Genomic DNA, 17,592 nt, shown 5'->3' with positions numbered 1-17,592 from the left:
CTTTTCAACAAAGTAACTTATGATGTCTAGTCTCATGGCATGGCATTATTTCTCCCAGTGGTGTCACAGAGGTATTGAAAAGAAGCAGGCATATTCTTTATCTCTTTTATTTTCTGTGCTTTTGAAAGAAACAATTCATCATCAACCTCTTTGAGTCACACTAAAGCAAAAGGAATGGATATACTGATCTGTCACACATTTACTGACTTAGGAAGATGTGATACTTTTTGATCCGTTGAGACGAAGTATGCAGATTATGATTACAGACAACTTGCCTGTGTACATGACTATCACAGGTCTTATTTCAGTGAGACAAAAGTGATTGCTGAGTTGCATGCTGATTTGAATTGTGATTGTAAAGAACTCTTAAGTTTAGATCTCACATGACACTACATGTTCTTAGACCTTAATGTCTATTACTTTTTTGCCATACAATAAGAATTTTTTTAGAAAAGATGATAGATAAATAGACCAACAATTCTGAGAGCTGACAGGCATCTTAGGAAGCATAGTTACAACATATTACAGAGTTATATTCATAAGTGCAGCAAGACCAAATTTTGATTCAAGTCTTTAGGCACTACTGCAATGATAAACTCTAAAGCCGCTCTAAATTTAGAGTTGCATGCTCTACATGTAATAGTGTGATAATTTTGTGTGTAATGTTTTCAGAAATAATTTGCTACAAAAATATGCTTGCCTTCTTTAAAAACCAATATAGACTTCCTACGACAACTGACAAATCTTATAGATGTATTTCAATAGCTTACCTTTTAAATTCTAATTCCCACATCCCCCAGTTTAACAGAATGCAAACAATGGGCTTTTAAGACGTATTATAAAGAAAATGCAAAGAATCATTCAAAGAATAACCTATTAGTTGTCTGTTCCTCTTGAGTACACTAAATTATATATCACCAATTACAGTATGGCTCCTGGCAGATATCATGTTTAAATGATTAAATAGTATTGGTTTTATAACTCCTGTTAATGTAGCTTTCTTCAAAGTAACATTAACAAGGTCTTTATGAAGCAAAACCTAACAGCAAGAGTGGCAGAACACTGGAAAATTATTTGCTGTTATTGAATAATATGCTTTAAAGTCAATTAAAATATGAAGTCATACTTATTTGAAACTACAGAAATAGCTTTACTCTAACTTACCCTTTCAGAGGGTGCTAGACCTAAAAGAAGAGTACCCCATTGTAGAAACACAGTACAAAAGGCAAAGTAACTTTTTTCCTAGCACAGGCATAGGCCTTCACATCACTATTCAGGAATGAGCTACAAATTGCTGAGAGCGCATTAAAGATCTTTTGAAGACTCCTCTGTCTTATAAATACCTTAGGTCCCTATTCACATCTCCAGTTAAATACTTTGTGATACATAAAGAACACAAAATCAAACTCTGTATTTATATAGTGTGAGTCACAAGTTGCTTGATTTTCACAGTCTTTCTCACCTTTTCTAAAAGAAGCTTACTTGTGTAAGACAGATGAGTAGGAGTTATTTATTTAAGGGATAAACTTTATTTCCTGTGAAACAAAAGAATAACAGTAGTCAGAACCACCCACTCCTCTTATATTCTTGTAAGTAACACATACATGCTGTGAGACAGATCACAGAGAACTTCTAGTTAAAAGTTACAGTATTAAAACCAAAATATCACTCTTTAAAAGAAATAGAAAGGACATGTTTAATCTGTGCATCTCAAGTTTTCTACAGTTAAGGTTAGCAACTGACTCAATTTCTCCAGAGTAATTCTAACATAGGGAAAAAGGTCTTTATGTAAACCATCTTGCTTGGGCAGACTAGTTTACCTCAAAACTGAGAGAAACCTTAGCTTCTATTCCAAACAACTTTCTTCTAATGCTTTCACATTGTGGCACATTCAGTCCTTTTTTTACAAGACTGAAAAAACAGACTTTCAAGACTAGCAGTACTACTCATAACCCTATTTACCTAGAAATCTCCATTTTCAGCATCGTCTCGTTTAATTTTAACATGGCATAACATTTTTGACCAGGATAATATTTAAACGATAGAAGTTAAATCATTAGGTTTAAATCAGGTAAGCATACTTGATCCAAAACTTAATGTAGTCTAAAGGAATATTGCCACTGCAGCAGAAACAGAACAGTGTATGAAATGTGCAAAAAAGAAATGGGCATTCACTACAAGTGAAGTCTTAAATTTTGATTAAATGGGGGGAGGAGGACAAGGCAGGTTCTGCAAAGATGTATGTTTATATTTGCATTTTCCTAGCTATGGAAATAAAATTGATAATTTTTTTGCTCTGAGAGTATCCTTTTAATTCTGTATCTTCTTTTTGCTGATTATACTTCCTGCATGGCATTTAACTTCTTGATAACCACTATTTAAAGTGAATGGATTAACCATGGGATAAGTTACTAATTGTAATGAATCAGAATAGAAAAATCAAATTTTTGAAGGTATTGTCTTTTTAGTAACTTCATTCTATCCTTATCATTTTTAAAAATCTACAAATAAAAGAAATACGAAGTGGAAGATATAAACAAGCTGACAAGTACATGACAGTTAATAAAGAGATACTGAATATTGCATTCCTTTTTACTGTATTTCTATGTGGTAGTATCAATCAAGAATTATTTTATGCAAGACTGATGTAAAATCTACATATAATAATAGGTTTGGCAGGCACACATTTCGTACATTGCTTCCTCTTAAACAGGCACAGTCTGTTTTTTGAAGTCATAACTGGCAGATTCTACTACTTATCCACTTATTGGGCCCATGAACCATGGTAAAGGACTAATTTTGGCACTCAGTCCAGTCTTCAAATATGTGACCCAGATTCTGATTCTGTAATCTCTTTGTTTATTTAGAAATGCAATACAAAACAGGCCTTAAATTGATGGGCATTTTTGCTTTTCTTTTTTTTTAACATAAAAACATTTTTCTGGCACCAAATATGACAGTCTCTTATACTTTACTATTAAGGGTGAGTCAGTAGTTAATAGCAGTAAGGTGCCCATAGAAAATTGGAGACTGATTAATTTCCCTGAATGAGTCCATGTCTCTTATCAACTTATGGTGTATGTACAAGTATATTGTGTTCTAGCAGCACACCTTCTATTGGTGTATGACCCCACGTGCCAGACACAGCTGGCATTTTTATTTTGAATAAGAGGTTCTAAATTAGACCAACAAGAAGGGCTTTTACAGGTACATTAATCAAAAGAGGAAGATCAAAGAGAACGTACCCCCGCTGATGGTTGGAAATGGGGATCACATATCAACAGATGAGTAGAAGGCTGAGGTACTTAACAATTTTTTTGCCTCAGTCTTCACTGATAACTGCTCTCATTGCCCCTCCTGGGTGATGGGACAGCAAGATGGTGACCAGGGGGGTAAACTCCCTCCCTCAGTTGAGGAGGATCAGGTTTGCAAACACTTGAGGAACCTGAACATGTATAAATCTATGGGACTTGATGAGATGCATCCCAGAGTCCTGAGGGAATTGGCAGATGTGGTTGCCGAGTCCCTCTCCATGATATTTGAGAAGTCATGGCAATCAGGGGGAATTTCTGGTGATTGGAAGAAGGGTAATGTTGTGCTCATTTTTAAAAAAGGTAGAAAGGATGACCCTGAGAACTACTGACGTGTCAGCCTCAGCTCTGTGCCTGGGAAGATCATGGAACAGATCCTCCTAGAAGCTATGATAAAGCACATGGAGGACAGGGAGGTGATTAATGGCAGCCAGCATGGCTTCACCAGGGGCAAATCCTGCATGACCACCTTAGTGGCTTTCTATGATGAGGTAACCACAGCAGTGGACATGGGTAAACCAATGGATGTGATCTATCTGGACTTCTGTAAAGCCTTAGACACAGTCCCCCACAACATCCTTCTCCCTAAATTGGAGAGATATTGATTTCATGGGTGCATGGTAAGGTGGATAAGAAATTGGCTGGACGGTCATATTCAAATAGTAGTGAACAATGATTCAAAGTTCAAATGGAGATCCGTGATGAGTGGTGTCCCTCAGGGGTCCCTACTGGGACCGGTGCTGTTTAATATCTTTATCAATGATATTGACAGCAAGATTGAGTGCACCTGCAGCAAGTCTGTGCATAACACCAAGCTGAGTGGTGTAGTTGCCACACTGGAAGGACAGGATGTCATCCAGAGGGACCTGGGCAGGCTGGAAGTGGGCCTATGAGAACCTCATGAGGTTCAGCAAGGCCAAGTACAAGGTCCTACACCTAGGTTGGGGCAATCCTCATTTTTGGTACACAATGGGAGGTGATGTGATTGAGAGCAGCCCTGCAGAGAAGGACTTGAGGGTGCTGATCGATGAGAAGCTCGACACGAGCTGGCAATGTGCTCTCGCAGCCCAGAAGGCCAACTATATCCTGGACTGCATTGAAAGAAGCGTAGCCAGTAGGTCAAGGGAAGAGATTCTGCCCCTTTGTTCCACTCTTGTGAGACCTCATCTGGAATACTGTGTCCAGTTCTGGAATCCGCAAAGTAAGAAGGATATGGAGCTGTTGGAACGGGTCCAGAGGAGGGCTACAATGATGATCAGAGGGTTGGAGCACCTTCCCTACAAGGACAGGCTGAGAGAGTTTGGGTTGTTCAGCCTGGAGAAGAAAAGGCTCTGAGAAGATCCTGTAGCAACCTTTCAATACCTGAAGGGGGCCTACAGGAAAGCTGGAGAGGGTCTGTTCATAATGGCTTGTGATGATAGGATGAGGGGAAATGGATATAAACTAGAGCGGGGCAGATTTAGACTGGACATTAGGAAGAATTTCTTCACCATGAGAGTGGTGAGACACTGGAATATGTTGCTAAAGGAAGCTGTGGATTCTCCATCCCTGGAGGTGTTCAAGGACAGGTTGGATGGGGCCTTGGGCATCCTGCTTTAGTGGGATGTCCCTGGCCATGGCAAGGATGTTGGAACTAGATGATCTTTAAGGTCCCTTCCAACCCTATCTATTCTATGATTCTATGACTCTATATTCTAAATTGAGAGAGAGAGAAAAAAAGCAGGCAAAGGGAGAAAGTCTAAGCATGTTGCATTATGACATAGGTGGAGGAATCATTCTAACAGGGTTCTGCACTGAAAGATGTTCCTCTAGATGAAACACCAAAGTTTCAATACTGCACCTGAGCTTTTTTGGGTAATGAAACTTGCAGTCATTGGACAATGTTGTGTATGTACACGTGGTACTGTCATGTACCCCGACAGACAGTCCCTCTGTCATGATATAGCACATGATGTCTTTTGTAGGGTATTGGAAAGTTGAGATGCTTGTTAAAAGACCAAGTTAATTTCACTTGCTCTTGCAGGTCAACCCTCCATGTATGTCCAGTAAGACAAGAAATGGATCAACTAATAGAGAAGTAAGTTGGACAGACACTGGGAATCCTGTTGGTCCTAGAAGAACTCAACTTCATTCAGTAAATTAATCAAAAAATTATAATTTGGGATAAAGAGGCAGGTGAAAACACTTTTTAGTTATATGATGTATGCTAACATACGTCATAGATAAAATTGAAAAATTCAGACAGGACTTGTTAACTGAAGAATTAATCAATAGCCACCAACAATATCTAAACAAAACACTGGCATTGTCACACATTTTACAAGGACCATTTTAACTTGTTTGTTGACTTTGAGAGGTAGTGCCTGAAGTAAGTGTAACTTCAAAGGAATCACATATGGCTGAGAACGATTATCTTTCACGCAGGGTTAAGCACTAAAGTTTAATGCATTCAAGTTAGGAGGAGAATTTTCAGTCATTAAGCAAATCTGAAAATAAACACCTAAGACCAGTGCTGAAGTTGTTATAGCAAATAAGACCTGGAAACTTTTCTGCAAATAAAAGCTATTTTGAAAACAGTCCATTACTCACAGTGAATAACTGCAGATTGCTGGGACTGTATGTAATGAATGGTCAAGAGAAAAGACAGAGGGAGGCCTGCTTTGTGCCAGAAGCTTGCTCAGGTGTCAGGAAGAACAAAGAAACAGAAGGTCCTGAAGGCACCCAGTGGATTTTCAAATGCCTGAAACATCTTAATCAGGTTTACATAGGATGTTAAGCTCTACAGTACTTATCTGAGCTGAACAGAGTTGCTGAACCTTCTCCCCTGAGCCTTTAGTTAAACTGTGAGGCTTTGAAAACCACAAGAAAGATTCCTCCACGCAGAATCTGAATGAAGGCATAGCCACATCAGGGTGAAGATAGTGAATTTTTCCTTGATGTGTAAACATTATATTCCTATTATGGAAAATACTGTGGGCTAAGTATGGTGAGATAATGCTTGTTTTAGGTCAAAAACGGTCTCCGCATAGTTTTTCTTTCAATAATGAACTCTATATTCGTTTTTTTCAATCCTTTCCTCCACAAATTCTATTCAGGACAGGTGTTTCACGAAGAAAATCAGAGCACTTTGGATTTACGCTGCTCTTACTACCCACCCCTGCACTGAAACCCAGAGATTTTGTGTATGGACCAGACATGGGGTGGGTTAGTGGCACAAAGCAGGTGATGGCCCCCGCCCGCAGTGACAAAACAAGAAATGCTGTAGAGCATGTCTGGACCTGCCTAGTGGGGGACATGCCTGAGCCTGTTACCTGTCCTCTCCACCTGATCCGATGAGGGGTGGGGACAGAGAGCTTAAAAACCCCCAAGACAGCCTGCAACCTCAAGTCTTGTGTCTGTGTCTTGTTGTGTAGTGTGTGGGCACCCACCACCTTCTGGACCTGCTGGACACATGCTGCTACGTGCAGAGTCCCTAAGGCAGTGACTCTCTCATCTTTCCTATTTCTCTTGTAACTACTTCTCTCTTTTCTCCTTTCCTCTCTTTTCTCCTTTCCTCTCTTTTCTCCTTTCCTTGCTTTTCTGCTTTTCACCCTTTTCTCTCCCTTTTCTCTCCCTTTTCTCTCCCTTTTCTTTTTGCAAGACGTGCGGCTGCAGTGGGCTGTAGCTGGCAGTTTTGATTTTGGTTTGATTCGGCAGCATTAGGGCTCTGGGTGCTGTTTTCAGGTTTGGTTAAGTAGATTATTAAAATGTTTCCAATCATTGCCCAGCGCCAGATGTTCCCATGACTTCAGTTGTTGTGGGTTTTCTGTCAGTGCTCTGTCGTGAAAGGGTTGTTTGTTCATTTGAATCCAGTTTTTTTAAGGACATGCATATTGTTTAGTAAAAAATATAGCTTTCTTCCTCCTCCTGAATGATTTTGGATCACTCTGACACCCTGCTGGGATAAAGAGCTCACCTTTATTTTTTTTTAAGTGGACCATGACATTTTGACAGCAAAAGCTGCAGTTCATCCATACCAGAATCAAGTAAGTTTCCATCATGATAGAAGCATATACTGGCATACGAACAGTAACAAGTTGAAGCAGGTATTATAATGTTTCTGGATTGTTCAAAGAGAGAACGGAGGCTGTTGTGTTTGTAATCTGTGTTCCTCAACCACTGAAGGGGAGCCAGCAAAGTTCTGAAATTGGATGTGATTAATTTGAAATATGCTACCTAACATCAGAAGTCAATCACAGCAGTGCCATAACATGGCTATGCGCCCCCTTCAGCACTCAAAGGTGGGCTATTCAAATGCTTATATGATGATATCTGATACTAAAATCCACTTGCATAAAAGCACAGCTCTTGCTGTATTACTTCTATTTATTTGTTTGGTTTGTTTTTAACATAAAGTTTTTGGCTTTAGATACTGAAGATTATTAGGCTGTTATTCAGTTTTGCTATGTTACCAACTAGGCCACTCCTCCACTGAACTCTAGGAGTCCTAAATTCCTGGAATTATGTATGTATTATACATATTGCACTCATTAGCTAAACACCAGAATTCTATGAATTAGCAACCTAAGAAAGCAGCAGATGCTATCCTAGATCTTGCCTGTAAACCTTAAGTGGTTTAAATACTGCATTGAAGAGACAATAGACTCTTTAGCTCACTCATTATTTAGATTCCTGGTATAGACATAGCATAACCATCTGCCTTTGACCACAGCATAGGAAGTATTTCCAATCACTTTCTTCCCCTTTCTTCTAACTCAGTCATTACCTTCTGTTTAAATAATTTTCCTAAAGAACTCTGGAGCAAATCAGAGTCAAGAACCTGGTTTTATTCTCTCTGGTTTTGGGTGGGTGCTCCAGGCTTCTTGGTAAAAGGCTGGGACTAGCCACACCACTCTTTCCTTAGGCAACTCAGCTTGAGAAGCAGGCTTTACACACCAGTTTCTGAAACACTGAATGCTATGATTGCAATTAGGTGCCTGAGGCAAGAAGCGCTGCCTTCCTCTCCCTTGCTACTTTGTTCACTCTTGACATCTATGTTGATAAGTCAAATCACAGTCTTGGGCAACTGACCTTTTTTGATTAATTTATAGAAAGCACAAATACCTGATTTAACACTGAAAATTCTATTTTGGGGCATATATGGCTACTTTTGGTTGTGCTATGTTAAACAAAAGTCCATACACCAATAACAACCCAATACTAAAAGCTCAATTACCCAATAACACAGCAAATAATTCGAACGCAGTGAACTAAATTCAGTAACCAAATTCAGCACACACTTCCAGTAACTCCCCAAATTCAGCATGCATTTCAAATAACCACCTCCAAAATGGAATACAATTTTATTTAAATATATTTGTTTCTAATTAGGTTGCAAACAAGTCAATTTTTTCTGTTGTTCTTTTTTTAGTATGTGCAATAAATTTTAATGTACGTATTTACTTGCAAGCCCTTGAACTGAATTTACTTATCAGAACTTATACTGTCTGTATCTTGTTCTGTATTCAGACCAACCCTCTGAAGCCACAGAAGTAAATATCTCTGATGTGTGACTGATTTTTTTATGATTCCTGTCTACTAATAAGATACCATCGTGTTTGGTCTCACACTACCACTAAGTAAAGGTTAAATTAAGACAAAACAATCAAAACCTGGTTTACTGACATTTTAAAACAGTTATGAACACACATCTTGTCCAGCAAAACTGTCTATCTAAAATAGAATCCCAAATTTCATATGAAGCAGAGTTTCTCCTAGGAATGTGTAGCCAAAGCAGAACCCTGTGGCACTCAGCTCAAAGCCAAACAAGCCATAGTAAGCATGTTCGCTTTGAACATAAGCACACTAAGGCAGAGTAATCTATGAGTGCATATAAGAATTCTGTAACATTTTAAGAACATAAACAGAATTCTGTAATGCAGCTAAACATACGTATATAAACAATACATAGCCACACAGAAGCAGATGAATGTTTGTGGTATAACTGCACTACTAGGTAGCAGAAAAAATGTAATTGAGCAGTAAAATCTGCAAAGTAATAGCTGAAGATTTTCAGGAGTCAAGAAATATGTGTGATGAAACTCAAAATCACCCTCCAGAAAGAGCAAGAGAGATGTTTAATGGAGCTAGAATTAGCCTGCAGGACAAGCAAGAAAGAGGTCTGGCAAAACAAGAGCAAGCATTGGTCCCAAAAATAAGATGCACTATGTCAAGGGTAGATGAGATCATCTGCAGGTCTTCTGGGGATGGTATGAGGACCATAAAGCATCAACAATAAGGAAAGAAGGATGAGGAATAAGGGCAACAGCCTATTTCGTGTCGGTATTCTCTCACTGAGGAGTTCTTAAACCTAACAGTTCTGGTCAAGACAACAATAGTCTGAGTCAGCTCCCTCGTGTCATATATTCCCAGTTTATGAGTGAATATACAAGAATTGAATATACAACTCTTATAAGTGTGAAGGACTGACTGTTTTGTACTGTATATGTATGGTTAACAACTAAAATCAATTAAGAACTATCCATTAGCAGTGTGACATTAATGACAGTAAATCAAGAAAATCACCTAATTCATTAATATTTCAAAAACTCCACGATAGTAATCTTCAATTTCCTAACTGATACATGGACATGTGCATATATAATATGCATTTACATAAATATAATTTATATACAAATGTATGTATATAATGTGTTTATAGCAATGTGTGTGTGTGTATACACGCATATACATCTCAGAGGTCTCAGGGATATGTATTTTCGCACTAGCTTCCAAAATACAAGATGTAAAGGCAGGGAACCACGCCATAGCTCCCTCCCACCAGAAATAAGAAGATCTTGTATTGAACTGCTTGGAAGAAATAGTTAGCTCTTCCAAACAGAAAGAAATTGCCTGGCAGCTGCTGAGGAACTTAAATTACTTCACTTGGTTGTGCTGCATTTTCAAGAACTTTGCTTTCTCCTGGCACTGCACTTCAGCCCTGCAGGATGTATCTCTACTTATAGCAATGATCTTGAGCATTTTCTTCACTTCAGATCACAAGGCCTTACCTTCAAATTTTTCCACATAAGGGGAGAGAAAGCTGACAACTAGTGTACAGCTGCTCAACTTGTATGCCCTACAACACTATCCACAAACATTACAAATCTGCTGGTGATGTTCAGGGTTTGTTGTCAGGTTTACTTTGCCCAAAAGGAAGACTTTCAACAGACCAATTGCATGATACGTTCCTTTCTAAACTTTAGAAAACAAACCTGAGGCATTTGTAATCCCAGACTATGCAGGACTTAATATAGAAATTTCAAAATTACATTCATTAAGACAATAATAAGTAAGTAGTAGCAATAGTCTCTGTTTGAACATTGACAGATTTTTATCATGGCAAAATCATAAGCTCTGTACACAATAAGAAAGTGGTTTGGAGATGTATAACTCCTTTGGAGATGAATATACTTCTATGCTACTTCTATGCTACTTCTATGCTACTTGGTATTTTCTCAGTCTTAGAGTAGTTAAATTAAATAATGACCACAGTAGGACCGGATCCATTTCAAACTAATCAATAATAATAAATAATAATCAATAATACTTTATTTTTCAAGTCTCCATCACAATATAAGCATGTCTTTGTTTTGTTTACTACTATTACTTATTATGTTACACTTAAGAGGATGAATGCTCATAATGCAACCTTTTAAAATTCACTCCAGGTAATATTCAAATCTGAAAGAGTCTCTCACTCTGGTTTTTATGGATCGTTTTAAGTCTATCCATAACCAGGATGTAGCAAAATTCAATTTTAAAAACAATAGCAGTACATATGTCAAAGTGCCCTTAATTTTTAAATGGTTTGTTAGGTGGTATTTTCACTGAATCACGTCGCAAGTGAAGTAACCTGCAAATTTTTAATGTCTAATATATTTCAGTAGCTCGGCAAGCTTCATAATGGTTAATAATAGCAAAACATGCCTTTAACATGGAGAAATACCCATCACAGAGACAGAACACAAAAGCATAGATTATTTTTATTGTTTATCATAGAAATTCAAGGAAAACTTGAAAATATACCTGCTGAAGTAAATCAACCTGATTAAAAACACAGAAGGAGAGAGTCAAAGTTAGCATGATAACAAGAGTGTATGCTGTGGATGGCAACTGATTCACAAGATACTCCAAAGTAAATTACCTGTAGGCTTAAGTCTGATCTTTTCAAAGGAAGCCCAGACTAGAGAGAAGAATTGAGTTAAAAACTCTTGAAAAACTTCATTTAAAATGTAACTTATTGGTTGAGCAATTGGGAAGACTCATATAAATGCCACAGCAAGTTCCTCCTCCCCATGGGTAGCAGGTAATAGCTTCGTTTATACCTGCAAAAATTTCCCCGGAGATCAATGTTTGGATTTATTTTATAATGCTTTTGTAAACATAATACAACAGAGTTTTCTTCTCTCTTATTTCTCTCTTGAAGAGAAAATAAGCATTCTATGTAACCTCAAAGCAGAAATAAGCAATACTCATAACTCATAGTTTAAAAAAAAATTCACTTGTGTACTAGAACAAAAGCTGCATTAGAGAGAAGGAGAGAAATGCGTGCTTCAGGAGGCGTTTCTCAAGAAAAGGTTGGCTTTTGCTGGAAGGTTGATAAATCTAGAAGAAGAAATTTAAAAAAAAAGTTGTTTCTGGTAGCAGGCATTACTCAAAAGAATATCTATGCTTAAACTGCCAGTTTTTCTATCTAGGCTGATATCTGGGACACAACCTCTGTACTTGAGTTAGTACGCAAAAATACAGAGATGAACAAGTTGACAGGTGGTTTTAGGCTTCAGACATCCAAGTCAAACAACTGAAGAGCATGGTCTGTACTGCTTTCTATGAGCAGTGTTTGCCCCACGGTGTAGGTGTTAACCCGGAGTTCATCAGATTGGAAGAAGTTACCCTTTACATGTGAGTATGGAGGCCAGGAGACCAGAAGGGAAGGAGAAAAAAAGATGCATCATCTTACGTATTCCTTTCTCCCAGTCACCATAGCTTTGTTCCAGATCTCCCAACAAGTAGATAAACTGAGCAAATGTAACTGGAAAGAGATTTTAAGGGTTCTACAATGGAGAATAAAGTTCTACCAATTAAAAAAGTTATGTTAAAATATATTTTTTTTCTAAATGGAGTATGTAGTATGCACTACATGACTTTTCTCTTTAGAATAAGTATTTAATACATTCTCATGTTTATATTTCAGTTACAGTACCTATTGCAATTGTTTTTTTCAAAGAATGACAAACATGCTTACACTCTTTAGAGTTTAAAGGCAAGTAAATGTCGAAGTACATTAAAGGTTAGTGTTGACTGTCTGACTTTTAAATGGCAGATCCTAAACAGGCCAAACTGAAGAGGAATGAAGTTATCACACATGTATAAGACTTCACCAACAATGACAGTTAAAACCAGCCTATAAAATATGTAAGTATGATGAACTATATAAATAAAGACTATATGAAAATCTGTAAAAATGAACAAAGGTCAGTTTGGACCAAAACCTAGAAAACACATGGAAATGTCACAATATAATGAGACTGAGAGGAAGGTGCTGTTTAAATTTCTAATTGTAGCAGAAGTAGCGTGGAATTCCAAACACAAAATCAGTCATGAATAGGAGCCTGGAACCTGGTGTAGAAATACAATGCCTGTCTCTAGAGCTAAAACTTGTAGTTTTAAGCTGTTTTACTTCCTTTATCATTTAGTTATAGTTCAGATGCAGCTACAGCTTCATCTGTTTCAAAACTTAATTTCATGAAGTTGATTTTAGGTTGGATGTTAAATTTACTGCTGAATCTACCACTTTGAACTTTCTCAATTTTATTCACCACTCCAGTCCTCAATGTAGTAATTTAATTTTGTTTACTGTCATTTTCAAAAATAATTATCAGTTTCTCTTTCATGTCTTGTCTTTTTTTAACTGTGAGTATAATGGTCTTGCAAATCTATGTAACTAAAAAGTTACGTCATTTTCCCAAATTTTCCATGGCTTAAACTCTTTTTCTTGGTTATCGATATCATTTCACACAGTCATCTACACAGCATCAGAGAAAGCTGCTCCCTATAGTAGCGAAGCCGTGATTTAAATATGATCTACACAATATTTGGAGCAGATGGGTTTATTATGTGTCTCCTTGGCCTGAATTTGAATGAACCACTGAGTCATGCAACTACTGGGATGTTTGCAGTAATTGCTTGTTGATTTTCTTTTGGCCATTTGAGGCTGAAAGCACTTTTGATTTCTTTATTATACATTGGAGGAAGGTCACTGATTTGATTTGTGAATGTTCAATTCTTCTGTTAATGCTTGTGTCAAACATCATAGTGCAATGTCTGTTTTATTATGTCTACAAGACTCCTTATAATTGACATTTAAATTGTAATCAGTGCGTTTATCTCAAATGGAAGGTTCTCAAAATAAAGTAGTTATATTCAGGGAAATAGAGAAGTATCTCTAAAATGTGGCAATTTTAATCTACATTTTACCAGTTTTAGAAACTGAGAGGATAAAATACATTTCAGCAAGATAATAACAGTGCAATATTTTGTCTGAGCATATTAATATGCAATGTTCAATATTAATTTTTGGATGAGGTACAGAATGTCTGTACTGACTCCTTTATGGTTAAATACTCAATTTGGAGCCTATAAATCAGCTTTTTTCTTCTCCAGTGTGGAAAACAAACCCTGGGACAATACTGCCTAAACCTCTGCTAAACAGTTCTGCTGCAATTCCCCAAGTAAAAACACAAATAAGTTCTTAAAAGGCCCATGACATACAGATAATGAATGCCTTTGGCCATCTCTTTCCTCTCAAAGACAAATTCTAGTATAAGATTTTCCTTCTAAGTCACCCCAAGAAAAGGATAATGAACACTCTATTGCTTTGTAGTAAGTTTCCTGGGTTTGCCATGTTCACTTTTTGCAATAAATTACAATTTGTTTGCTTTAAAATAGTAAGTGTATTAGTGTGTTACTAATGAAAAACTTTTGTTTCTTTACCTGCCAGTTGCCTGGCAGCTCAACATCTTTTTCTCTGAGTACTGCGGTATCTGCTGTTTGATAACATACTGTCCACTCTGAGACATTAGCATGACTGCCTCAGTATGGACCTTTCATACTGAAGTAACATTACTTTATTGACATTGATTCAGATGAGTTGGTATTCTGGTTTTTTTTCATTAGTGTCCTACAGGCTTCATAGCAGAAATGGTACTTGCTGGGTGACAAGTCAAAAATTCATAAGCTGTGGATTAACACTACTCTCATCCTACGTTCCCTGGAGCCTTGAAACTCAAGTAAACACTGTAAAAGATGAACGTAGCCTTTCTTGTACTGTCTGTTATCCGGCTTTATCTTAGACCACCTATGTCAGAATCTTCTGGTACCCTAGCATGCCAGTATATTCACTGCTGAGACTGAGAAAACTCATTTTCAACGTGACACTTACATAAATTGCCCATGACAGCAGGTGCAGCCAGAGTCTGTACTCTGGAGATTCTTTTCTAAAATAAACAAAAATATTCCTTGTCTTGTTTTTAGAAAAGTATTTTTCCCCTGTAATCTATTTCACTGGATTTTTTTTTCTGTTTTCAAAAAAAAACCCAAATCCAGTCTTTGGGAACTCCCAACTATGTTTTAGCTGGAACATAAGGAAGAAAACCAGCACATCAGTTTTGGGAAACATCAGTGAGATTTGCTCATGACTGTTTGAGAAGGATAGTCTATTCCAATTCCATCAGTCTGTATGTGATATAAGAGAACTGAATGTTAAAATACAATTGAAAATATAAACCAGCTAATGCTACCATAAGAGTCCAATGTAAAGCCCCAACAAAAAGAACGTGGAGGAACTTAAATCAAGAGACCTGTCTAAAACGAAAGGAAGACCATTGTCTCAGCGGGGTCCCAAGCTGATTGTTTGCCAACTACCAAACTCAGCAGAATTTTTGAAGAAACTCGGACAGGGGTAACTGTGGCAAGGGGCATTGCGACCATTACCGCACAGGCCACTAACCAAAGAAACCATTCAACTCAAAACTTGGACACTAGAGGGCATGTGGAGCTAATTTACATAGCAAATGAGGATTGTATTAGCCAGTAAAACATAGAGTATTAATTAACAAGAGAGATAACCAATAAAAGTAAATCTGATGTAATTATGGGGAGAGTTTGTAAATGAAGAATAGGGTGAATATTGTGTGAAATATTCTTGAAGCTAGTTTTGTGAGATTGCTAGGCTAGGACCCTACTTTGCACAAACTGGAATAGAACTCAATTACTTAGCTCTGTGTTACTGTATTGAACACTGGACAAATGATCCTATAAGTTCTGGACAGCATATGTCCATATGTACACATTTATGTTGTGGTTGCAAAAATTATTAATAGCAGGCATACTTAGCTGCTTGCCTGTACTAGCTTAGCTTAAACAGAAGAATTTTGTAGTTATCTGTTTAGAATGAAGTGGATAAAGAAATGCTCATACAGTTTAGGAAGAAAATGAGCAGCTATCTAAGTTGACAATTATGTTCTCTCTCGTGTAGTACACCTGCAGCCAGAGGCTGAGAGCCCTCATGCTTTGTTATGAAATCTTTTCTGTGTTACAGAAGTTCAAAAGAACCCCTGATGTGAAGTCATGTTTTCACTGCCACAAAGGTCAGAATCAATTAAGTGAACACAGCTAAGCAGGAGGGACCCTTTAACAGAGTCCTTCCCTTCTTGGAATCTTGCTCTCTAAGTCCCACTAATACCCTCTTCACCACCCTGTTTTTTTAATAACATTCATTTTCTTCCATAAATCAATGCACAAACTCTAAAGTGAGTGTATGACTCAAACACTGCACAGCACAATCTTGGCATCTTTTCATGAACAGTTAAAGTCATATTCTGTTGTCATATATATAATGGAAACAGAAAAATAATAATGAGAGCATCCAGAAAATATTCAAAACTATGGATAAATGCAAATCCAGGCAAATGTAATTGTCTTGAATTAACTTTTCGCTTCTTCTATCTTGAAAAAAAGGATTATCCCATTTGTGTCTGTCAGCTTGTGAAATTATCTTTCACTTCCCATTCACTTTTAGAAAAGTTCCCAAACAAGTGCCTTTGATGCTCAGAAATGTGTTAATTTAGTCAGTTCGCAGACTTTCATACTAATAAATTATTATTTCCCTCTTTTGGTAAAAGCCTATGTCATATATAGGTCAGATGTTTCTCATTTACCAAAGTTCATAAAATATGTATAGAATAAAAGTTCAAGATTCATTACAACAAAACCAGTAGCAGAGCTCTGATGTAGAAACTTGTTCTGTTTATACATATGAAATAGTAAGAGTTTTATTAAGTGACCAGTGCAGGACGGCATGGAAAGGCGTTCAAACTGATTGGGCTATGTACTGAAAAAAGGAATTGGACACTGAATTATCACTATATGCAAGGTCTTTTTCTGTTTGTCGCAGATTGTTAGCACCCACTTAATGCAATTATGAAGAACATGAGTGGCAGATGACTAGGTGTGCCATGCACCACTGACAAAGAATAGAAGTGTTAGGAAAGAAATGAACCACCAGGAATACATTATTTACACATTTAAATATATGTTTTAAAGTATGTTTTTAACCATCTTAAATTAGCCAATGAAAATTATTAGCCAAAGAAAACTGAGAACTGTGCTTGTGCATGTCACATGATTAAATTCAATTGAACAAAAATATTGATATCTTTAGTTTTGTATGACAAGGAATGTTATTTTCCCCCACTTTAACAATTAAATCATAAAAGAAGGGACTAAAACCACTTAAAAAATACTCCACGATAGTTTTTTTTCAAAGCAAGCAAACGTTGGTGAAGGAGAAAGGTAAGAAAGAGAATCAAAGATAGTTTTAGCTCTTGCTTAAGTAATTTAATCTTTCTAAGCAAATATAAACTCTTGTTGCCATAACATCAAAGCAAAGTGCACCTTAGGAAGACTTTACATATGTGTGGAGGAAAGGTAGCAATGATCTGTTAAATCAGGAACATCTAATTGAATTTGTTTTAAAGAGGTAGGGGATGTTAAAATATATACAAGTGAAATGTAATAAACACCCTGACTAGTGCTGCCATCCATCTTATTTAAGACTCTTAATATGAATCTATACTGAGCTTTTGGTCATTTACAAAAACATTCAGTAACACAAGGACTTATTGGGAGACTGACAAGTTTCATGAATGAATCCTAGCTACTCAATGAGTTTGTGAAGTCT

The sequence above is a fragment of the Cuculus canorus genome, chromosome 1 (assembly GCF_017976375.1).
Source record: "Cuculus canorus isolate bCucCan1 chromosome 1, bCucCan1.pri, whole genome shotgun sequence".
NCBI classification, from domain to species: Eukaryota; Metazoa; Chordata; class Aves; order Cuculiformes; family Cuculidae; genus Cuculus; species Cuculus canorus.
Note: the sequence above shows the minus strand (reverse complement) of the source record.